This window comes from Chiloscyllium plagiosum, chromosome 23 (genome assembly GCF_004010195.1).
Source record: "Chiloscyllium plagiosum isolate BGI_BamShark_2017 chromosome 23, ASM401019v2, whole genome shotgun sequence".
Classification (NCBI taxonomy): domain Eukaryota; kingdom Metazoa; phylum Chordata; class Chondrichthyes; order Orectolobiformes; family Hemiscylliidae; genus Chiloscyllium; species Chiloscyllium plagiosum.
In genome coordinates, this window is record NC_057732.1 from 37,585,117 (window position 1) to 37,611,408 (window position 26,292).

General features: G+C 40.1%; 1 long non-coding RNA gene across 1 annotated transcript in view; it reads right to left on the reverse strand.

The window, feature by feature from the left end:
* Positions 1 to 26,049, reverse strand: part of LOC122561509 — a 53,385-nt gene extending 27,336 nt beyond the window's left edge. Inside the window, exon 1 of the long non-coding RNA XR_006315020.1 lies at positions 26,015 to 26,049. This is a non-coding gene — a long non-coding RNA (uncharacterized LOC122561509). The remainder of the gene's footprint in view (positions 1 to 26,014) is intronic.
* Positions 26,050 to 26,292: the final 243 nt, after the last annotated feature.

Consider the following 26,292-nt stretch of genomic DNA (forward strand, 5'->3'; position numbering starts at 1 on the left):
ATTAACTCAGAGTCTTGTCATTTTGAATGAAAAATCCACCAGCAACATTTCAACACTTAACAAATAAAGTCATTGAAGAACTATGTATCCAAAGTGACAATTTAGTTTTTTTTAAGCCAAACTCTAGAAGAACATTTATGTCATTTTAGTGGACTGTTTGATTAGCTACAAAGAGCCAATTTGCTTATAAAGCTGACTAAAGTGAATTTGCCAAAGCAGCAGTGGCTAATTTGGGCCACATTGTGCAACAAGTTCAAATAACCTAGATAGGTGAAAATACATGCTATTTTGGATTTTGCCATGTTAAGGACAAAATACAATCTTTAGAATCATAAAATCAGAGAGTTGTGCAGCACGGAAACAGACCCTTCGATCCAACTCATCCATGCCAACCAGATATCCCAACCCAATCTAGTTCCACCTGCCAGCACCCAGTCCATATCCCTCCAAACCCTTCCTATTCATATACCCATCCATATCCTTTTAAATGTCACAATCGCACCAGCCTCCAACACTTCCTCTGGAAGCCCATTCCATACACGTACCACCCTCTGCGTGAAAAAGCTGCCCCTTAGGTCCCTTTTATATCTTTCTCATCTCACCCTAAACCTATGCCCTCTAGTTCTGGACTCCCCTAGCCCAGGGAAAAGACTTTGTCTATCCTATCCATGCCTCTCATGATTTTATAAACTTCTATAAGGTCACCCCTCAGCCTCTGACGCTCCAGAGCGTCCCAGCCTGTTCAACCTCTCCCTTTAGCTCAAATCCTCCAATCCTGGCAACATCCTTGTAAATCTTTTCTGAACCCTTTCAAGTTTCGCAACATTCTTCCGATAGGAAGGAGACCAGGATTGCATGCAATATTCCAAAAGTGGCCTAACCAATGTCCTATACAGCCGTATGATGACCTCCCAACTTCTGTACTCAATACTCCGACCAATAAAGAAAAGCATACCAAACGCTTTCTTCAACATCCTATATACCTGTGACCGTACTTTCAAGGAGCTATGAACCTGTACTCCAAGGTCTCTTTGTTAGCAACACTCCCTAGGACCTTACCATTAAGTTTATAAATCCTGCTAAGATTTGTTTTCCCAAAATGCAGCACTTGACATTTATTTAATATGAACTCCATCTGCCACTCCTCAGCCCTTGGCCCATCTGATCAAGCTCCCGTTGTGATCTGAGGTAACCTTCTTTGTGTCCACTACACCTCCAACTTTGGTGTCAACTGCAAACTTAATAACTATACCTCTCATGCTCACATCCAAATCACTTATCCAAATGGTAAAAAGTAGCAGACCCAACACCGATCCTCGTGGCACTCCACTGGTCACAGGCCTCCAGTCTGAAAAACAACCCTCCTCCACCATCCTCTATCTTCTACCTTTGAGCCAGTTCTGTGTCCAAATGGCTCATTCTCCCTGTATTCCATGAGATCTAACCTTGCTAACCAGTCTTCCATGGGGAACCTTATCGAACGCCTCTTTGTTACTTCTACAAAAAGTTTGTGAGACATGATTTCCCATGCACAAAACCATGTTGACTATCTCTAATCAGTCCATGCCTTTTGAAATACATGTACATGCTTTCACTCAGGATTCCCTCCAACAGCTTGTCCACTACCGATGTCAGACTCACCAGTCTATAGTTCCCTGGCTTGTCCTTATCACCTTTCTTAAAAAGTGGCACCAAGTTAGCCAACCTCCAGTCTTCTGGCACCTAACCTGTGACTATCGATGATACAAATATCTCAGCAAGAGGCCCAGCAAACAATTCCCTAGCTTCCCACAGTTCTGGGATACACCTGATCAGGTCATGGCGATTTATCCACTTTTATGCGTTTCAAGACATCGAGCACTTCCTCCGCTGTAATACTGACATTTTTCAAGATGTCACCATCTATTTCCCCACATTCAATGTCTTCCATCTCCTTTTTCACAGTAAACACTGATGCAAAATACTCATTCAGTATCTCCCCCATCTCCTGCGGCTCCACACAATGGCAGCCTTGCTGATCTTTGAGGGGCCTTATTCTCTCCCTAGTTACCCTTTTGTCCTTAATGTATTTGTAAAAACCCTTTGGATTCTCCTTAACTCTATTTTCCAAAGCTTTCTTATGTCCCTTTATTTGCTCTACTGATTTCCCTCTTAAGTATGCTCCTACTATTTTTATACCCTTCTAAGGATTCACTCGATCTATCCTGTCTATACCTGACAAATGCTTCCTTCTTTTTCTTAACCAAACCCTCAATTTCTAAAGCCATTCAGCATTCCCTACACCTACCAGCCTTTCCTTTCACCCTAACAGGAATATACTGTCCCTGGACTCTTGTTATCTCATTTCTGAAGCTTCCCATTTTCCAGCCGTCCCTTTACCTGTGAACATCTGCCCCCAATCAGCTTTTGAAAGTTCTTGCCTGATACCATTAGCCTTCCTCCAATTTAGAACTTCAACTTTTTGATCTGGCCTATCCTTTTCCATCACTATTTTAAATCTAATAGAATGATGGTCGCTGGCCCCAAAGTGCTCCCCCACTGACACCTCAGATACCTGTCCTGCCTTATTTCCCAAGAGTAGGCCAAGTTTTGCACCTTCTCTAGTACCATCCACATTCTGAATCAGAAAATTTTCTTGTACACAGTTAACAAATTCCTCTCCATTAACACTATGGCAGTCCCAGTTTATGTTTGGAAAGTTAAAATCATTATGTTGGCAAGAAAGTATTTTAATGCAATTTTTTTCCAAACTTCAGACTGTTGCACTCTTGATAAATTTGTTGGAAAAAGACAAAAAATTTGAATGGATGCAAGAATATCAAAGAATGTTCAAATACTTGAAAGCTGTGTTGATAATTGCACAAATTTGAGCTGCACCTATTAAGCAGAAGTCATTCAAAAACCTGTTGATGGTACTGACATCTGTGATGGATTGTGTTACTGCTGGATGACATGATTGGGATCAAATACATCAGATATTTTTCAAAGAAATTGACCTCAAGTCAACAAAAATTTTCCACAGTGGAAAAAGAGATATTGAGTCTTGTGTTGGCACTAATCATTTGAAATATACATCAGCAATGACATGAAAGAAATATTTGACATGAAAGACAAGAAAGGCCACAACCCTTTGATTTTCTTAGACAAACTTTGAGACAAGAACAAATTATTTTTATGGAGCTTAATTCTCCAATTATATCCTTTGAAAATTGTTCATGTGTCTAGAAAAGAAAATTTTATAGCGGATGCTTTATCAAAAGCACATATGAAGGACATATGAGGGATATGGTACCCATGGATTATTTAACATATGGTTGCTGTGTAATCCATTACATGGTTAATGTCAATATGGTCTTTTGTTAGTGGAAAATAGCAATAATATTAAGGTCACTACTAAATGCCTCTTAAAGATACATTTTCATTCTTTTTTGAGTCAAGTGTGAGATGAGGTGTGTGATTTATATATATTTCAATATCATATATTTCTGCGTTTGGATTGTTAAATTTGAACTTGTGGGGTATTTACTTTCTTTGTGCCTGAAGAGGTTTAGTGATTAACTTGGAAGTATTTTTGTGGTCATGGTGATGTATTTTTTTAAAAAATCTGAGAAAGATAGTTTTGGAGACTAATGGGAATTTGCCAGTAAACAAAGGAAACATCAAGTTTCCTGATAGAAGATTCTGGATTCTTGGGAGGCCCGGGGGAAACATCCACAGCTTGAAAAAAGGGGTTTTTTTTGTTTTAGATTCATTTTGAGCAGTTCTGCTGAAGCTAAGTAAGTCTAAACTCAGTTATATGTCAAATCAAGGCACAGGTTTTCGTATTCTCACAGTGAGAATTGAGGCCATAGCTAAGTCAAAACATTTACGGGTAGATAAGGAACTTTTCTCTGGTGTTTGCATATTGTAATGGGATGCTGCTGGGATAAATGGGATTGTATTTTACCATTTGTTTAAAAATCTTTAAATTTGTGATATGTGTAAATTATTTGCTTTATTTTATTTCTTCAGTTATTTTGCATAATAAGCTTATGTTTTATTGTTAAATCCAAATTTGCAACATATTTCAGTGAGAGACTATTTTGTTTAAACCCAAATAAAAAACTAAATATGATCTATCAAGTCAGATTTCAGTCTGAGATCTAACTAGTCCAGTGATATCAGTTGTGGTCATAATAGCTATTCCTGAAGGCAAAATAATCAAGTGTAGACAATTCCAGTGTCTGTTGCACTGATAGGTTGGCAAATATAATCAAGCCACTGAAGGAACATCATTGTCTTTGAAGTCTTGCAGATACTGTTGGCTCAGAAAACACAATCTTCAGATGTTTCTTCAATCACTCTTTCAAAACACCAAATAATCAGACAGGTTCCTTTCTAGAAATAGGAGAGATCAGTTGGCAGCCCGTTTATTGTAAACTTTCTTCCAGTTCAACTTGTTCCTGGAAAGCTTCCCTCCAAATCAATCAGATAAATAAGCAACTTTCCGAGCTAGTTACAGTTCACAACGACCCCAACAGGGATTCATAGCAAAGTAATCAGTTATATCCAGTGAAATCACTTGTAATTTACAGGAAGCCTTGTTCAAAAAAAAATTTCAATGTCCACTGTGAACTTTGAATTAGCTCATTCAAAGAAACTACTCAACATAGTTCCACAAAACCTAAAATATATCCATTTTACAAAATTCTTCAAAATTTAAGTCTTCCAAGCTAAACTAACTATAAGGCATCTTCATAACAGATCCACATTAAAAATATGAGACAGCATTATAAAGTGTGAACTAAACAAAAATAAGAAAAATTAAGACACATTCACACATTTATTCTCATTCACTCTTTATGTATAACTTATTCAATTATCTTTGAAACAAACACAAAAAATGCTGGAGAAATTCAGCAGGTCTGGCAGCATCTCTGAAGAGAGAAATAGGGTTAACATTTCAAGTCTAGTATGATTTCTCTTCAGAACTAAAAGGGATTTGAAGATTGTGTCTTTTATACATTAAGCTAATTTGGGATCCAACTTGCCACTTATCCTGGATCCCTGGTGTTTTTGCATTCTTTATCAGTCTCCCATGTGGAACCTTGTTAAAGGTTTTGCTGAAGTCTATATAAATTACATCAAGTGCACAACTTTCACCTACACACTGCGGTCACCTCCTCAACAAATTCAATCTAATTTGTTAGGCGTGACCTACCTCTGGCAAAGCCATGTTGACTGGCCCTAATCAAACCTTGTCTGTCTTAGTGAAGGTTTGTTCTCTCATTCAGAAACTTCTCCAATAGTTTCCCTCTCACTGATGAAAGACTCACTGGTCTGTAATTCTCTGGTTTATCTCTACCACCCTTCTTGAATAATGGAACAATATTAGCTGTCCTCCAGTCTTCTGACACCTCCTCTGTTGGATGGAAGAGTGGAACTAAAAATTAGAATCAGAGCTACTGTAATTTCTTCCATCATCTCCCACAGCAGTCTGAGGTACAACCTATCAGCACCGGGGATTTTTCTACTTTTAAACCCACTGAAACCTCCAATATCTCTCCACTTTCTATGACAATCAATTCAAAAACTTACAGTACCACTTCCCAAATTCTGTACCTATATCTGCCTTCTCTTAAGTAATGGCAGATGTGAAATACTTGATTGACAAAAATCCTCTGACTCCATGTACAGATTACGTCTTTGGACCCTAATGGGCCCTTCTCTTTCCCTGGTTATCCTCTTCCCCTTGACATAGTATATCTTGGGATTCTCCCTTTATTTTATATCCCTTCTTTGTCTCCCTAATTGCTTTCTTAAATTTCCCCACTTCACTTTCTATATTTCTCTAGGTCCTCCATTGATTTGCTCCCTTTGTACTTAAACCTTTCCTTTCCTTTTATCCAATCCTGAATATTCCTAGGCATCCAGGATTTGTTGGGCTTGTTGCTCTTACATTTCACGCTAAAGAAAAGACATAGGGCCTGTACACTCACCAATCCCACATTGAGCACAACATGTGCCTCCCCCCCCCCACTATTGTTCTGCTGTAGATTTATCTCAGAAGCAACTGTTCTTGGTCGACTTTGACCAGTTCCTGTCTGAGTTTAATAAAATCTGCCACCCCATCAATGCAAAACTCTTTTATGCAGATGATCTTTCTCCTTTTCCATAACAAACTTAAAATGTGTGGTGTTGTGGTTCCTATCACTAAAATGCTCTCCCCTGCAACCTTGAACATCTCTCAGGCTTCATTACCCAGAATTCAGTTCAGGACTGTACTGTCCCTTAGTGGACTTTCTATATGTTGATGTAAAAAGCTCTCCTGAATACATTCCAAAAACCTTTGCCCCCTCTAAACCTTTTACAATATCATTATCCCAATTAATGTTGATGAAGTTGAAATCCCTTAATATCATTACATGATTATTGTTTTTATACTCCTCAGTGCACTATCTACATATCTGCTCCTCTATTGCCTGCTGCTATCAATGTGACTGCCCCTTTTTATTCCAAAGTTCTATCCACAAAAACCCATTTGAAGACCCATCCAAGATACTGCCCCTCCTTTCTGCAGTAACTGGTTCCTGAATTAATAATGAGACACTACCTCCTCTATTACATCCTCCCCTGTTCTGCTTGAAGATCCTACACCCTGGAATGTGTAGTTGCCAGTCCTGCCCCTTCCTAAACCATGTCACTATGATAGCAACAACATCATAATTCCACATGTTAATTCATTAATTCATCTGCCTTACCTATAATTTGTTTTATTCATTCATGGGATGTGGCCATCGCTGACTAGTCTACATTTATTGCCCATCCTTAGTTGCCCTTGAGAAGGTGGTGGTAAGCTGCCTTCTTGAACCACTGCAGTCCACCTGCTTTGGGTTAACCTACAATGCTATTAGGGAGGGAATTCCAGGATTTTGATCCAGCAACAGTGAAGGAACAGCAATATATTCCCAAGTCAGGATGAAGAGTGGCTCGGAGGGGAACTTGAAGGTGGTAGTTTCCCATGTATCTGCTGCCTTTGTCTTTCTAGGCCGTGGAAGGTGCAGTCGAAGGATCTTTGGTGAATTTGTCCTAGCATCAAAATAGAGGCCATCTGACCTCACCTTATTGTCTTCAAACTCTACATAGCTGAACTCACTCTGCTTTGGTTCCTTTACTAAAGTATGCTGTGCCTTTGTTGTACTAACATTGTGTTCCCTCCTCCAACCAAACTAGTTTAAATTTCTTCCAACATCATGAACAAACCCAGCCACAAGGATGTTGGTCCCTTTCTGGTTCAGGTGCAGACTGACCCACTTGTACCTTCCCCACAGGTAGTCCCAGTGATCCAGGAATCTAAAAGCCTCCTCCTGCATTAACTCTTGAGTCACACATTCATCTGCCCTATTCTCCTATTCACCAGCATGTGGCACTTGGAGACGAAGGAAATGGGAATAAGGGATATCGTTTTTACAGGAGGCATGGTGGGACGTAATGTATTCCAAGTAGTTGTTGGAGTTGGTGGGTTTGTATTTCATGTTGATTTGGTCACCGTTTATGGAGATGGAGAAGTCCAGGAAGGGGAGGGAGGTGTCCGAGCTGGTCCAGGTGAACTTAAGGTCAGGGTGGAATGTGTTAGTGAAGTTGATGAACTGGTCAACCGCCTCGTGGGAGCATTTGGAGGGATATGAGCCAGGAGCAGGCAGGTGGGACTTGTTTAATTTGGGATTATGTTAGGCATGGACTGGTTGTGCTGTATGACTGTATGACAGGGCAAAGAAGGAAGCAGTGAATTGGAGTCTCCAAGTCCAGGCTCTGATTTTCGTATCATGCATTCTCAGCATTTACATTTATCATCCTATATACTGATAGGAAGCTGCATAAACAGGAAATGATATCTTCAGTAATTTGAGAATAGTAAAAAATCATAATCCCCATTGGTAGGCCTCACATTGCTAGCGAGAATCTTGACACCCGAACTTTGTTGGAAAGTAGAACAATACTCCTGTCAAGGAAGGTCTTGCTCGACTTCTCACACTACTTTCCCAAATTTCTTGTCATTGCCCCTATTCAGGGCCCTCTAATGAATCAGTTTCCAGAAGTAGCTCACAAATGCAAACAAAATAGTTCGTGAACACTTCAACTGGAAGTTGATGAGGTTTTGTTTCCTCAAGGGAGTGCATGACAAGTTGCCTGACAAAACAGGAGGGAAGAAGAGAAAGCAAGAGTAAAAGTGATAGGACTCATTAATTATGGGTACAGACAGGCATTTCTGTGGTGGCGGACTTGACTCCATAGTGGTAAATTGCATTCCTGGTGCCAGGATCAGGGATGGCATTGAGCAGTGTCAGGGCATCCTAAAGAGTGACAAGACAGAGATCATGGCACACATTGGTACCAACGATGTAAATAATATGAGGGATGAGATCTTGCATCAAGAATTTAAGGAGCTAGACAGTAGACCAAACAGCAGGACCAATAATCTCTGGATTATTCCTAGTGCCACATGCATCTGCTCCTAGGACGACCAATTCCACACACCAAATGGTCTCCTTCTTCGAAGACCGCAATTTCCTCTCCCATGTGGCCAATTATGCCCTCTAGCGCATTTCATCCACTTCCCACACCTCCGCGCTCAAACCCCACCCCTCTAACCACAATCACCCACAAACCCCAGTCCTCACCTTCCACTCCGGATACATCACATCATCCTCCACCATTTCCATCACCTACAAACAGACCCCACCACCAGGGATATATTTCCTTCCGCACCCCTATTTGTGTTCCATAAAGACTGTTCCCTCTGCGACTCTCTTGTTAGATCCATGCCCACCAACCCACCTTCCCCTCCCAGCACCTGCCCCTGCCATAGCAATGTCCCCCTTATCTCCGTCCAAGGTCCCAAAGGAGTCTTTCACATCTGCTGTAGATATACCTGCACTTCCACACACATCATTTACTGTATCCGTTGCTCCCGATGTGGTCTCTTCTACATTGGGGAGACAGGAATCCTACTTGCGGAACGCTTCAGAGAACATGTCCGGGCCAAATGCACGAAACAACCCCATCGCCCTGTGGCTGAACACTTTAACTCCCCTTCCCCTTCGCCAAGGACATTCAGGTCCTGGGCCTCCTCCATTGCCAAACTCTTACCACCCAACACCTGGAGGAAGAACGTCCCATCTTCTGCCTTGGGACCCTCCAACCACATGGGATCAATGTGAATTTCACTAGTTTCTTCATTTCCCCTCCCCCCACCTTATCCCAGATCCAACCTTCCAACTTGGTACCGCCCTCTTGACCTGTCCTACCTGTCCATCTTCCTTCCCACCTATCCGCTCTACCCTCCTCTCTGACTTATCACCTTCACCCCCACGTTCATCAGAGTCTCAGCTATCTTCCCGCCATCTCCAGCCCCTTCCCATTTATCTCTCAGCCCCCTTGGCCCACAAGCCTCATTCCTGATGAAGGGCTTATGCTCAAAACGTTGATCCTCCTGCTCCTTGGATGCTGCCTGACTGGCTGTGCTTTTCTAGCACCACACTCTCGGCTCCCTCCAAATCTTTCCTGTTCATGTACTGATCCAAATGTCTTTTAAAAATTTATATTAATTGAAATATAATAACTGAAATAAAACTATAAATCTTTAAATAAACTTGCAATCCCAGGAGCAGTTGCAAGACCCATGCTGCTCCAGTGTCCTGGGCTAGATTCTTGGACACCCAACACCAAAGCAGGCTCCTAGGCAGCTGCCACATGCACCTATCTCCACAGACACTGACATCTGACAACTGCCAGCTTTTCCACACTGCCAAATGGCACATCCCCAATCCATTTGCACGACACTGCACTTAACTGCTGCACTTTGGAGCGTCAGCTCACAGAATCCCTGCCTTGCTTTGCCAGGTAGCTTGGGTCAGGATTCTGAAGAGTCACTGGACCTGAAACATTAACTATGCTTTCTCTCCACAGGTGCTGCTAGACCTGCTGAGTTTCTCCAATAATTTCCGATTGTGTTTTTGATTTCCAGCATCTGCAGATCTTTGGGTTTTTTTTCAATTAGCCCAACCTCAGTTATTCTTTGCAAATTATTCAAGGACGAACAGTTTCTCCCTAGAAAAGTCTTAATGAAGCCAAAGCTATTTTCACATAATAATTCATAAGGAACATGATGCTGCTCCTTTCCAAACTGCACACATTGGATATCCCAATATGAGCCTTTTCATGTTATAATTGAGCCTGGAGGAATGCACCATTGCCCTGGTCCTACTACTCATGTGTCACAGCATGAAATAATTATTTTTCCAGTTACCAAGATGACCATTTAAGTGCCTTATGTATATCAGAGTTTAAACAACAAAATTTATCAACCAGGTTTCTTAATAAGTACAATAATTGCTTTATCATCAAAGCAAAACTTATTCAAGAAAAGATTCAATATTAGGCTAACAAACACAATCAGTAATATTGAGTATAACTGCTTATCCCTATAAATATCCCCCAAATACACACACATATACACACCCTTCAAGAAAAGAGGGAAAGTACAGATTTCTCTGGAGATATTGACTTTCTTTAAAAAGAAATACACTTTAGCTGAAGGGTAATTTGAAGACAAATGGATAAAGCATAAAATGTCTCAAACTATTGCTTTGATATTCTATCAAAGTTACTTTTCACACAGAGCTATCTCTGAAGACTTGTCGGTACAGCCTACTCAGGAAATATAATCATGAATTGTTTCTTCAAAATCGCTTTCAAAAGAATGAAGATATCATCTTGAGCTCAATAAAAGGGCTTTCATTTCAGAAATGACAGTCGACAGCTGGGCAGTTTGTCCTTTGCAAGCTTTCCTCCATCTCAGTTTGAATGTTTTCAAGAAGAATTTAGGTATAGTTCTTGAGGATAAAGGGATTAAAAAGTATGGAATGATTGCAGGAACAGGGTTCTGAGTTGGATTATCAGCCATTATCATATTGAGTGGCAGAGTAAACTTGAAGGACAGAATGGCCTACTACTACATCTACTTTCTATATTTCTATGTTTAGCAGACTTTCTTCTAACTGAATTAGATAAAACTGCCCCTCAAAGACTCTCAGGATAGCTACAGAATGGATTGGAAAAAGAGTAAAGCTCTCTTTAAAGTGCCCATAAAAGCCTCCCAGGACAGGTACAGACACATTAGATATAGAATAAAGGCCCATCTAATGTGCATCTCAACCATTCCCAGCACAGAGAGAATGTGATTTCAGTGCAGAATACAGCTCCTGTTACACTGTCCCAACAAGTAGTCCCAAGCCAGGTTTAGCACAGTTTAAATATAGAGTGAAGTTCTTTCCATATGCATCGATTAGTCAAGGTCATAATCAAATTGTGAAGGTTGCCATGTTTAACCAACCAAGCCAAATTTTCAGATGGGGCAGCCAAATAACTGGAGGATAGAAGAATGATTTTATTTATATGGACTTCCAAAAGGCATTTGATCTGGTTCTACATTACATATAGATAAATGAAAGTACGTGGACTTCAAAATAACCTGTTGGCTTGGATATGAAATTAATTCGGAAGTAAGAGACTAATGCCTCGAGTTTTGTCCTCAAGGCAAGTAGTTCAAGTCAGATAATTTATCAAGTCACCAAAACATATTTACAGAAAGACCCTGATGATCATTGCTCCCAAGGCATGAATATGGGATCCATCATTCCTGGAATCAGAGTGCAAGGCAGCCCAGAAGCAGTCTTATGAAAAGACCCGCCATGGTACTCTGGGACTTCCTATAGATGCATTGTTACATTCTAAACCCTCTAGTCCTTACCTTAGGTTCTAAAATTACCTTTGCCAGTAACTCCCATGTGTTAAGAACATTTGTAGAAAATAAAACATTAGACATTATTATTTTAAATAATTTCCTACTATGGACAGTAATCCAACACAATTTTTCTAAACATCTTATTTCTCAAAATGTATGTGAGTTTATGAGGCAACAATTCTCTACAGAAAGTCATCACCTCAACTTTCACCTAGCTTCTATGGTCCCTGGTATCATTTACGCCAAGTCACATCAACTGATGCCAACTAATGACAATATACTCATCACTCTTGACACTTATACTCATTCTACCAAGCACCCAGTATCTGCCATGGGCAAACTTCAGGAGCCAGATTGAGATGCATTAACATACAGCCTTCTGAATATTAAAAAAAACATTTTGAAAGCCCATTTAACTCTTCTAATCTGAAATAATTAATCTCCTAAAATAAGTATCAATAAAACTGTAAACTGAACTGTTGGCTCTTTACTGAGCTCATTGTAGATTTTAGAAATCAGCCAAGTACAGAGCCCTTAGAGAAATGTTAACAAATAGCTGTTGAAACAACTGGAACAGTGTTTTTGTTTGATGTCACTGATGCCTACAGCCTATGTTTTACATTTTTCAAGAGCTAAAATTTAAATAACTACACTATAACATTTATCCAGACTGTATCCTTGCTTCAAGAGTATTTATCTGATAAATTTGTTACTTCCACTCTGTGGATTAAAGTTCTTGCTTTAGTCAAAATTGTGTCTATTTGAACATAGTCTTGAAACCCTCTTTAGATTTGGACTTGAGTTTGGACTTCCCTCCTGAATTAAGCAACAGCACCCCGCTTCCCCCCATCCATCCTTAACAACATCCCACAGCCACTTGCTTTTGAAGGAAAAGTTAGATTTGTTGGAAATGGGACTGAGATTTTTGAATCTCGCAATTTTGGGAACCCCAGGACTAAGATTAGGGATCATGGTAGTACGCTCCATATGGCAGGATGTGACTGGCAGTGAGCCACAGTGATCTTACTCAGCTTTTCACTATCTTGTAAATTACTTGGACAAAATAATAATGAGTCATATATTCCAGTTGATGGACTGTAATCATTCAGGTGGCATCTTGGTGGTGTGCACAGAAGCAACAAATTGCAAAAGGACATTGATTAAGTGAGTCGGCAAAATGTGGCAAATAAAATTAAATATAAGCTGATGCACCTTAAATCTAATACAGAGAGATTAGAGCAGTTTCTAAAGATTAGAAGTTAAGAGCTGTGGGTCAGCAGAAAGGTTTAGGAATCTGTATAGAAACTGCTAAGAGATAGCAGACTGATACAAAAAGGATAAGATTTAAATGTATGATGGAACATTTGCCTTTAAGTAAAATGGCTGGGATACAAAGGGGTGAAAGCTGTAGAATAGTTATTCAAAGCTCTGTTTAGACCCTATTTTGAGTACGGCATTCAGTCCTTAAGAAAGATAGACTGGGTTTGAAGACAGTGCAGCGTAGATCTCCCAGAATGATATAAAGGATGAAATGGTCAAAGTGGGAGAGCAGGTCATATAGACTCGTTTTGTGTTCAACTGAGTACAACATATTAATGACTATTCTAATTGAGATGCTTAAAATGATTACAGGAGGTGATAGGGTAAATAGAAAGAAATGATTTCTTCTGGTAGGTGTGTCCAGAATGAATAAGCATAATCTTATAATTAGAGTTTGGCCATTCAGTCGTGATGTCAGGAAGCACTGTTTTTGACTAGTGGAAATCAAAAACTGTCTCAGACAAATGTTATTGAGATTGGCTTAATTAAACATTTCAAAACTGAGATTTATCAATTTTCTCCAGGTAAAGGTACTGCGGGATAAGAAACAAAAGCAGGTACAGTGAATATAGGTACAAAGCAATACTAATGTAAGGACATGGGCCAAGATTCCTTAAGGTTTAGAAGACTGATGCATGATCTTCCTGAAGCACCTAGATCTTGAGAGTGCTTGAGAGGGTAAATGTTGGCACGTTCTTTTCTCTGGATGGCGAGTCTGGAACTTGGAGCAGGGTAAGGGGATAGACATTTCAGAATGAGATGAGGATTTGTTTCACACAAAAAGTGGTGAATCTTTGAAATTTATTTACCCTAGAGGATTGTGGATACTCAGGCATTAAGCATATTCAAGACTGAGATCAATAGATTTTTGTATTATGAGGCCACCAAGGGATTAGAGGATCAGATGAGAAGTAAAGTTGAGATTGAAGATCAGTCATGGCAAAACAAGTTTGAGGGCCTGAACGGCCTCTTCTTATTCTTACATTACAGTAAATAAATTCGTATTGCATTAGTGTGATATCTTTCCATTTTCAAGTTCAATCATTGTGGATTAGAATAATTGTGTTTATTCATCAGCTGTGGGAGGTTGCACTCTGAAACTGAATCCCAAGGAAGGCATTGTCTGTGGAAATAGCATTCTAGCCATCAATGAGGATATTAAAAACAATTAACTTTCACAATAAAGTATTTTAGGCTGGACTTTTGTGGAGATTTGTCCTTTAAAAATGGTGGCAGGACGTGGCTAGTAAGGAGAACTTTCAGTGTGGGAATGCAGCAGAGTGAGATGAAGGCCGAATCACAGTACAGCCTATGTTGTTCGGAATGTGGCTCAATTGCAAAGGGATACAGGGGTGCTTTAAGAAAGATTTATTGCAAGTAAGGTTTATTCCAGAGTGCCACCTCCCACAGCTGATGAATAAACAGGATTATTCAGTACTACTTGGAGGAAATATGGACAGGAAGGGCAGACTTAAGTTGGAGGGGGGGGCTTCAATGTCCATCGCTAAGCATAGCTTTGTAACACTCAGTGAGCTGGCTATCATGAGAGGTCTAGATGGAGTAAATGGAGAGAAACTGTTCCCTTTTGCAGATGTATTAAAAACCAAAAGACAATGTTTTAAGCTGATTAGAAAAAGAAATAAAGGCGACGTGAGAATTTATTTTTACACATGTGTGATTAGGATCTGGATTGCATTGCCTTAGAGGGTGGTGGAGATAGTTCAATCTGTCCCCAAACTGTCTGACATTTTACAGGGGACAGGCAAAACAGAGGGTGACTCATCAGCTTCAGACAAAGTGAGGTCCTTAAGTGGCCAATTAATAGCTAGTGGAGGAGATTAAGGACAGGGAAAGCACAGCAAATTTCCCCACACAGTATTGAGCCTTGGACAGAAATAAATTGAAGGCATCTCCCTCTAAGGCTACCTTTCCCAACGAGGGTCTTTCCAACCAGATCCTGATACCTCCCTGCCCGTGATCTTCCCTCCAGTCCCTGTGGCAAGACATATGACACTTACCTGGTCACAGGCTCCAAATGTGGCGAACAAAAACAGTTAAAAAATATATTAGGTTAAAAGAGGAGGTTTAAGAAGTTGCCATAAAAGTAGGGAGAGATTTTTAGCATTCAGCAAAGGAGGACAAGAAACTTACAAAAGAAGCAGACTAGAATATGAATTTAGCCTAATAAGAATAATAAAAATAGAGTGTAAAGCTTCTATGGATCCATAAAAAGGAAAACAGTACCATAGACAGATATGGGTCTGTTATAGGCAGAGTGAAGAGAATGTATAACAGAAATTAAGGGAATGGCTAAGAAGCTAAATAATTACTTTATATCCACCTTCACTGAGGAAGATATAAGAAACCTCTCAGAAATAGAAAACAGATATAAAGAACTCATGAGAATGAGGAACTGAAAGTAATTGGTATTAGTGGAAAAGTTATGTTGGAGAAATTAGTGGGACTAATATCAGACAAATCCCTTGATCAATATCCCAGATTTGTTTGTGTTGAAAAAAGTAGCATATTGGTAGTGAATTCATTTGTTAGCATCTTTCAAAGTCCTCTACAATCTGGAATGGCCCCTGCCAAATAGAAGATTGCAATGTAATCCCACTATGTGAGCAAGGGGGGATAGTGAAAATAGGGAGCTATAGACATTTTAGCATAGAATACTGGAATCTACAATAAAGGACATCATATTTAGACACTTTGAAATAACGATCTGCTTGGGAAGATTCAACATAGAGTTATAAAAGGAAAATCAAGCGTAAGAAGTCTATGAGAGCTTTTCTGAAGATGTTTCTTGCAGAGTAGATAAGGCGAACTAGTGGATGTGATGTATTTGGATTTTCAGAACATTTTCAATAATGTCCCACATTTAGGTTTATAAATAAAACTAGGGCATATAGGATAGGGAGTAATATACTGGCATGGATTCAGAATTGGTTAACAGAAAAAAAAAGAAATAAGTGGCTCATTCTCAAATTGGAAGACTGTAACTAGTGGGTACAGCAAGGATCAGTGCTTAGGGCCAGCTGTTCACAATCTATTTCAAAGATATGGATGTTGTAGAAAATGCAGTATTTACAAGTTTGCTAATAACACTTAAGTAGGTGGGAATGCATGTTGTGAGGATGATGCAAACTGGCTTCAAGGGAATTTGGACAGACTTAGTGGTTAGTCGAGAATGTGGCAGATCGAATATAGTGTAAATAAATGTGAGGTTTTCCAATTTGGTCGGAGGTATACAGCATTTCTTAAATGGTGAGGGACTGGGAAATATTGATGTCTGAAGAGACTTTGTTGTCCCTGTTCATAAATCACTGGAAGCTAATATACATTGCTGTAAGGAATTAAGAAGGCAATATGGTATTTTGTCCCCATCTCAAGAATATCTGAGTCAGGACTAAAGTTGTCTTTCTTCAATTGCATAGGAATTGTACCTGGAATATTGTGCACAGTTTTGTTCCCTTACGTAAGGAAGGATGCATGTTCAACAAGAGGAGTGCAGCAGAGGGTCACCAAACTAATTTCTGGAATGGCAGAACTGTGCTATGATTAAAGATTCAGGAGACTTGCCCTCTATTATCTAACATTTAGAAGAATGAGAGGTGAACTCATTGAATCTTCATTCTTAAAGGGCTAGGTAGGAAAGGATGGTGCCCCTGGTTGAGGGGAGGGGAGGGGATTCTTGCAATACGCAACACAGAATAAGATACAACCCCAGTTACGACTGAGAAAAGGAGGAGTTTCTTCAATCAGCAGTAGATGAATCTTTGGAATTCTCCACCCTGGGGCTGTGGAAGCTAATCCATTGAGCATATTCAAGATAGAAATTGATAGATTTGTTAATACTCATGACATCAAGAGATATGGGGTTAGTGCTGGAAAATGACATTTAAGCAAATGATTAGCCATGATCTAGAATGGTGGAGCAGGCTTGAGGGGCCGAATGGAATACTCCAATGTTCCTATATTCCTAACTTACTTGACCACCTCCTCATCATTCGACCTGTCACAGACATCTGTCCATAATAGTATTGGTACAAGTGAAAGCTGCATCCATCATCTGGAAATAATGTACCATTATCATACTGAGGACACACCTCATCATTTCATGTGGCACTACCATTGTGCTTAAAAGACTGAATTAGATTTGATCTAGCAGCTTAAAACTGGTCATCCAAGCAGTTTCAGAATCGTATTTAACCACAATCTGTAACCTTACACCCCTCACTCCTTCCATCCCTAACAAGCCATGCAATTAAGAAATTCATTATATTTCTGACATAGGTCACTCTGCTCTTGCCAATTTTTATGAATGTTAAAACCACTCATTGAAACAACTTTATTTTTGCTATAAATGTCTCTAATCGCTGAACCAATTTGCTTCTGTGACTTCATTGCTTCAAACAGACGGCCAGTAGACAGCTTCCATTAAAGATATATTTATTCTCCCTTATTTCTCAATTTTAATCGTAGTGTCCACTGATTGCTTTTCCTTTCCTACATTTAATGCTGTAATAATATATTTAATCAATACAGTTACCCCATACCTCTCCTTATCCTTTCTAAAAATACATATTTTTTAAGTCCCAGTTATTATCACCTTATAGAAATGTCTCAGTAATGTCCATCATATCAAACCCTTTAAGCTGTAGTTGTGTTTGTAATTCATTTCTTGTACCACTTGTCTTAATGTATAAAATTCATCTTTCAACAAGGTTACCAAATCTGATCTCCTGCAATGTTATATCATTCTCACACAGTTTAAATACAATTCTCACCAGTTTTGCAACTACTTTATCTTAGTATGCCCTTCACCAGGAATATCTACATCAGTTTGAGACTTGAACCCGGCTCTGTTCCTTTTTTAAAAATCTTTAAACTATTATTTTTATCAGTGCTTCTGACTCAATCATGCCATAATTTATTTGTTTAGAGAACCATTTAACAGCCTGTATATCTTGGGTTTTGAGGCTTGGGATGTTGAATTATGGGTATGTGGTCTTGAGATGTGTGTACATGTGTTAAATGTTTGGTGTTAGGTAGTGGCATATATAGGTGTTTGGTTTGGTGTGTTGCAATACAAATATTAGGGTATGGGGCTGTGTATTTGTTGTTGGGGTATGAGTGTTGGTATTGGATATAGGTATCAAGTTACCTTAAATGTTGGGCTTTGGAATATAGGTGATATGTATTGAATGTTGGGGCATGGGTGCAGTATGTTGGGGCGTGGCTGTGCAGTGTCCAAGTATGGATATTAAATGTCATGTAAGCTAATTTATTTGTTTGTGGTCATGGCTAATCACAACTGTATGCTTTTTAGTTTGCCTTTCAGAGGGGCAATAGAACATACAAGATAACACATGTTAGGGTGCATGAGAGTTACAAGTTAGCCAGGAAGGACCTAAAGAGAGAGCTAAGAAGAACCAGGAGGGACATGAGAAGTCTTTGGCAGGCAGGATCAAGGAAAACCCTAAAGCTTTCTATCAGTATGTCAGGAATAAAAGAATGACTAAGGTAAGATTAGTGCCAGTCAAGGACAGTAGTGGGAAGTTGAGCATGGAGTCTGAAAAGATAGGAGAGATGATAAATGAATATTTTTCATCAGTATTCACACTGGAAAAAGACAATGTTGAGGAGAATACCGGCTATTAGACTAGATGGGTTTGAGGTTCATAAGGAGGAAGTGTTAGCAATTCTGGAAAGTGTGAAAAAAGATTCGTTCCTTGGGCCAGATGGGATTTATCCTAGGATTCCCTGGGAAGCTAGAGAGGAGGTTGCAGAGACATTGATGTTGATCTTTATGTCATCGTTGTCTACAGGAATAGTGTCAGAAGACTGGAGGATAGCAAATGTCACTTTGTTCAGAAGGGGAGTAGAGACAACCTGGTAATTATAGACTAGTGACCCTTACTTCTGTTCTGGGCAAAGTTTTGGAAAGGATTATAAGAGATAGGATTTCTAATCATCTGGAAAGGCATAATTTGATTAGGGATAGTCAACACGGTTTTATGTAGGGTAGGTCATGCCTCACAAACCTTATTGAGTTCTTTGAGAAGGTGATCAAACATGTGTATGAGAGTAAAGCTGTTGATGTGATATATATGGATTTCAGTAAGGCGCTTGATAAGGTTCCCCATGGTAGGCCATTGCAGAAAATATGGAGGCATGAGATTGAGTGTGATTTGGCAGTTTGGATCAGAAATTGACTAGTTGTAAGAAGAGGTTGGTGGTTGATGGAAAATGTTCATCCTGGACTTCAGTTACTAGTGGTGTACCACAAGGTTTCTTTGGGGCCACTGCTGTTTGTCATTTTTATTACTGACCTAGATGATGGCTTAGAAGGATGGGTTAGTAAATTTGCAGATGATGCTAAAGTTGGTGGAGTTGTGAACAGTGTGGAGGATGTTGCAGGTTACAGAGGGACATAGATAAGCTGCAGAGCTGGGCTGAGAGGTGGGAAATGTGTTTAATGTGGAAAAGTGTGAGGTGATTCACTTTGGAAGGAGTAACAGGAATAAAGGGCAAATGGTAAGATTCTCGGTAGTGTGGATGAGCAGAGAGATCTCGGTGTCCATGTGCATAGATCCCAGAAAGTTGCCACCCAGATTGATAGAGTTGTTAAGTAGACGTACAGTATCCTACCTTTTATTGGTAGAGGGATTGTGTTTCGGAGCCATGAGGTCATGTTGTAGCTGTACAAAACTCTGGTGCGGCCGTACTTAGAGTATTGCGTACAGTTCTGGTCACCGCATTATAGGAAAGATGTGGAAGCACTGGAAAGGATGCAGAGGAGATTTACCAGGATGTTGCCTGGTATGGAGGGAAGGTCTAATGAAGAAAGGCTGAGGGACTTGTGCCTGTTTTCATTGAAGAAGGTTGAGAGGTGACTTAATAGAGACATACAAGATGCTCAGAAGATTAGGTAGTGTGGACAGTGAGAGCTTTTTTCCTCGGATGATGATGGCTAGCACGAGGGGACACAGTTTAAATTGAGGGGTGATAGTTATAGGACAGATGTCAGAGGTAGATTCTTTACTCAGAGAGTAGTAAGTGCGTGGAATACCCTGCCTACAACAGTAGTTACATGCCAACACTAAGGGCATTTAAATGGTAATTAGATAAACATATGGATGCTAATGGAATACTGTAGGTTAAATGGGTTTTAGATTGGTTTCACATGTCAGCGCAACATCAAGGGCAGAAGGGCCTATACTGCACTGTAATGTTCTATCCTCTATGTTCTAAGTGATTTTATCTTAGTTTATATGCACAAGAAGGATTATAGGTTCCAATCTCTAGGTCTGGCTATAATTAAAGCCATTTATTGGACAGAACCACCTATTACTGCTGCTAGATTAGCATGACCCAATAGCATTGTTGAAGAATATTCACCACATGAACTTCAGTATTGCAAGAAGAATGCCAATCATCTCAATGGACAATCAGTGATTAGCAACAAATGTCAACTTTGCCAGCAATATCTATTTCCTGAGAATGAATAAAAATAAATTACAGTCTGGATTTTATATCTGGGTGAAAACCATAACATTTTGACAGCTGAGTTTTCAGAAAGGAAAGAGATTGAAGGATTATGTTGAGACACTGTGTTGCTGGGTTGAACTCTTACCAGTGGGTGGGATTCTTCAAATTAATTGCCTTTTACCATACACAGAATTTCTCTGAACCCAGTTTTGTGACAAATATTCTCCTTCATTCTCTTTTTCCTTTTGCTTAGCAAACCAGATAGCATTATCCTCTTTGAATCATCAACTTCCAAATCAGTACTTGAGCACATAATGTGAAGTTGACACTCCGGTGCAGTAATGAGGGATTGCTGAACTGTCAAAGGAGCTATCTTTCTCATGAGACATTAACTCAGGTGCCAGCAGTTGGATGTTAAAAATCCCAATATTTTAATTTTCCATTCAACCAAACTCATTAATCATTTATGTCATTGCTATTGGCAGGAACTTGTGTGCAAAATGGATTCCTCGGTTGCAATAACACGTCATTGCATCTCGAAGTAATTCATTCAGCACAAATTGCTCTGAGACATTTTGATGAAGTGATAAGGTTGCTGTATAAATCCAAGTGTTTGTGTTTTTTTATTAATTTCAGTTATTCTGTTCTATTATTTTTAAATACTGGGTTAATCTCTTCTTGAAATTATTACCCCAACACCTGCCATATTTCACCATTAACCCTTCAAGAATGCAACAAAAGTATTCCTGACAAATTATGCAACTCTAAAATATACAGAGGTGAATTTCACTGTTTTCTTTTTTGGCCAGTAAGAAGCAGTTTCAGATGCTAAGAAATAGCTTTATTGCTGTAAGAGAGTCCTTATGTGGCACAGTGGTAGTGTCTTTACCCCTGGATCAGCATGTCCTAGTTCAAGTCCCACCACGTCCAGAAGTATGTAATTATATCCTGAACAAACTGATTTGAAAAACAGGTTAAATAGCAAAGCTTTTACTGCTATGGAGGACCCCATGTGGCATAGATGTAGCACCCATATATCTGGGATGGGTGACCTATGCTCAAGTCCCACCTGCTCCAGAGGTGTATAATAACATGTCTCAATGAGTTGATTGGAACAATTGATTAAAACAAAATTGCTATGGATCCATATAGTCCAGAGTTTCAATTCCTAAACCAAAAGTAAACCAGACATCATGCCTGGTTGTCAACCCCATTGCATTACCTCAAAGGACAAATATTCAGCCTACATACACCCAAGTTGTGTCTACATCCAGTGAAGGCAAAACTGGACATGTCAGTGATGACTTTGTAGTCAAATAGCCCATTGACCCTCAGTAAATAAGTGCACAACAGAAGTTTGGATACATGGCTGAGACACAAAACCAAAAACAGAAATTTCTGGAAAAGCTCAGCAGATCTGGCAGCATCTGTGGAGAGAAATCAAGTTAATGTTTCAGGTTCAGTGGTAGTGTCTTCTGCAGAACTGATGATAGTTAGGAAAATGTTGTTTTTGTGCAGAAGATGGGGTAAGGAGTAAATGATAAGTGGAAATAGAGCCCAAAGAGAGAGAAGAACAGTTGGACAGACAAAGAAGTTGATAACAATCAGGCTAGGAGCATGAATAGCTTTTAATGGGGACTGTTAGTGACTAACAATGGGTTGTGTGCAATAGCAGAACATGTGATAACAAGGCCTGGGTTAGGATAAAGAGATGGGAGAAGCTTAAGCCCTAAACTTGTTGAACGCAATATTGAGTCCAGAAGGCTGCAGAATTCCCAACTGGAAAATGAGCTGCTGTTTTTCTGGTTTGTGCTGAACTCCATTGGAGCACTGCAGCAAGCCTGAGGCAGAGATGTTGGCCAGAGAACAAGGTGGTGTGTTGAACTGGCAGGCAACTGGAAGCTTGGGATCTTTTTTGCAGATAGAACATGGGTGTTTTGCAAAATGGTCACCCAGTCTCTGCTTCGTTTCCCCAGTGTAGAGGACTCCATATGGCAGGCAGTGAATGCAGTAGATGAGATTGAGTGAAGAGCAGGTAATGAGCACTTGGAGGTTGTGCTTGGATAATGAGGGGAGAGGAAGTAAATGGGCAGGTGTTACGCCTTCTGTGGTTGCTGGGGAAGGTACCATGTGGCTGTGGGGGTTGTTGGGAGTGAAGGAGGAGTGGACCAGATTATTCCAGAGAGAATGGTCCGTGCGAAAGGCTGACAACAGAGTGGTGGGGAATAAGTGTCTGGTGATAGTATCCCGCTAGATGTGGCAAAAATGGTGACTAATGATCCTCTGGATGTGAATGCTGGAAGCCTGGTAGGTGAGGACAAGGTGGACTCTATCGCAGTTTTGAGAGGGAATAAAGGGTGTGAGGGTTCAAGTGCAGGAGATGGGATGGACCCAGCTGTGCACCCTGTCAATTATGGTGTTGGAGAATCCTCAGTTAAGAAAGAAGATGGGCCTTTTGGAGGCCCACTTGTTGAAGTTGGCATAATTCAAATAGATGTGGCAGAGATAGAGGAACTGGGAGGATGGAATAGAGTCTTTACAGGAAGCGGAGTGTGAGGATGTGTGGCAACATCGTTAAGATATTTGGAGCAAAAATTAATCTTAGAGAAAAGAAAATTAACCTGCTGGTTAGTCCCTGTCCCTTGCTAGAAATTGAGAGTTCTTTGATGATGACTGTGATTAGAAGAACATTAGGCTAAGATTGCTTCCTCTGTTGAGGATCTTAGGCTAGTCTGCCTCTTTGTTCATAGCTTTGAATACAGGGCTTAAGTCAGGGAATAAGATGTCTTTGAAGAACCTTAATTTAACAAGGGATTGGCTTTTTTCCACAGGAGTAATGTGTTAAAAATTCGAGGCAACCCAAATTTTGTAGCATCTTCGCTAATCTTTCTGGGTGGACTTACCATCAAACTGAGCAGTGTTGCTTTTGGGTACGGAAATTGCATATTGTGGTTTGAAGTTGGGTATTGAAGTGTGGGCATTGAGAATTGGAATATCATCGCTGGGGATTGGGTGCAGGGATGTGACTGTGCTGATTTTCAGTTGCTGGGTATGAGTGCTGAAGAATGTGTATTGGGGAATGGTTGCTGGGGAATGGGTGCAGAGGCCTAGCTGTTGGGAAATGGGTACTGGGTTAGGAGTGTTCGGAAATGGGTGTTAGGAAATTGGTGATGGGATATGAATGCTGCAATATGGCTGCTGGATATTGGAGTATGCGTTGAGCTTGGCCATGAGGAATATCACAGTCATGTCTACTCCAGACTTCACTTGAGCTTTACATGCTCTCACCTCGCAAATGTAATGGTGAAGCAGTGACCAGGAGTAGCGACTGGGTGAACCTTCCCTCAACTCAATGGAAAACGTCTCAAGTATCTGTTTGGCTCAGTTGATCACCAGACCACAGGCAGAGGACATTCAGTTAATGGGCAATGCAGATGAGTTCGTGATGAATGGACAGCTATGGAAGGTAGAGTTTTGAAGGCGATCCTCATTGGTGGGTATTCAGTCCTGGAGTAACCCGCAGAAATCAAAATTCCTGTTCCTGATATAAGAACCAGGCCTGCAATCCCACCCGTAACTGCATTGGAGGTGGCGCAATTCATTAATCTCTGAATTTGGGGCGACATAGTGTAAAGACCGCAGTCTATTGTAATGAGATGCTTTAGTAAAAACAATACCTTTCCTTTACTCAGTCAGACGCAATTCAGAGGAAAACAGGCCAATGTGGGGAGCAGACAGCAGTCGAACTGAGGGAGGTATGAGTAAGTGACGTTCTCCACTTGCTCCTGATTAGGAAGAGTGCACCTTCAAAATGACTGTGTCCGCATCAGTCCTACCGAGGAGAGGACTCTGGTGAGACCCTCTTCCTGCTCCAGTAACTACGTGGCCACTGGCTGAATTCACACCAACACCCTACTACGTCCTGTAGTGTCTAGTCCCTAAATAATGATTGGAGACAACCCCAGGCCGTTCTTGCAGGTGCCTTGATCCAGGTTGAGTTGGAGGGAAGGGATGGAGGGAGGTGGCTTCAGCTCTGCATCCTACAAATCTATTCGAGGCAATAATTCTGGAACGTTTTCTCACCAAATTCATTTCCTTAAAAAAAAAACACAGTCGTGATGTTCCTTCCATTTTACACGACGTTATCAGCTCAGGCACCAACATTCGTTCAAATGGAGAAAAACATTTCAAATTACCCGTCCATGTAATTTGTCACGATGCAAAAGAAAAACTGCAAGTAATCTCTAGTTTACGCAATAAACCAGAACGGATTTGGATGAAATCCATAATTTTGATTCACTGATCATGATTGGCAATCCTTTTACAAATAGTTAATACATCTGAGTATCATATGATTACATAAAGTTAATTTTTTTTCTAATCAAAATACATTTAACCCTTTAACTGAGATTTTAGCACCAGTGCGGACTAAGAATGCCATGGCGTATTTAGAAATCTAAACATCAAATCAGTTGTGTGGAAATTAGACACAAAGTATAAACAAGCCGATTGTCTCTTCATTGTTTATGTCATTCATTATTCATTCATATTCCCCTAAACATTTGTCTGAACAAATTTAACTTGCCAACAGAAATCTTTCTGAAGATTTATACACTGGAGATGCAGTGACAGTTGGAGGCAAGGTTCTGAAAGAATCATTCTTAAGACTGTGGCGTGTTGTTTTCTCAATTTTATTGATGTTAATGTTTCCCCTCTCAGTTGCCCCTATTGTGGAAGCTGGAATAAAACAGGATGAGTTGAATGCTGATGAATGTAATCGTGCTGTTTGTTAATATGAGGTGGGACTGGCTGTGACAGGTATGAAATTGGGCATTGCATTTTATCGCGTTTTTGCGAGACTTTTTGGGCACAGAGGCAAATTTTGAAGGATCAGCAATTTTAGCAAGTAAACCCCTCAACCCACCCACACAGATTCCCCAACCCACCACCAACACACGCATAGAGGAGCACAGGCACCTACACACAAACACGTTCGATCGTTCAGCCAAACAGTGCAATTATCAAGAAACTCTCCCTCTACTTACCCGGTGCTAAAATAAAATTCCTGCATTTTTAAGTATGCAAATAACAAGATTGGATTAAGAATTTCCTCAGTCAGACTATTTATTAAACAAACCTTAAGCCATCTTTTTTTCACTGCGCTCTCCAATACATCTGTGAAATAAACCTATGAAGTTGGGACATTTGTCTTGTAGACATCAATAATACAGAACCACTGCTGTAAAAAGCTGCGATTAAATTTTAACAACTGAAAAAAATAGTGTCCAACAGTTTAAAATTGCAGAATATTTTCTTTAAAACACTTATAAATCAGAAACGTTCCTTTCAAAAAGGTGTTTATTAGAATTTTTTAAAAAAACAAACCTTATTAGGTTGCGAATGTAAAACACCCACCTCTCATCCCGTTGCACTCAGTGTCCATGTCTCTGCCTCAGAATCTACTGCAACATCCAGTCGAACAGAAAACTCTCAAATCTCCAGGCTGGAAATTGACCTGCATTGACGTCATTGCGTCATTAGGTTTCCCCTAGAAACGCGCGAGTTTATAAATAGCAACACATTAAATCAGTTCAAAGCAAAGGAGACTATTTGTATCACAGCCTTTCTCCAGCTATTGGGGCTTTTTTTTTGATGGTTACAGACTGCAGAGATGAGCAAGTATTTCAGCCGTC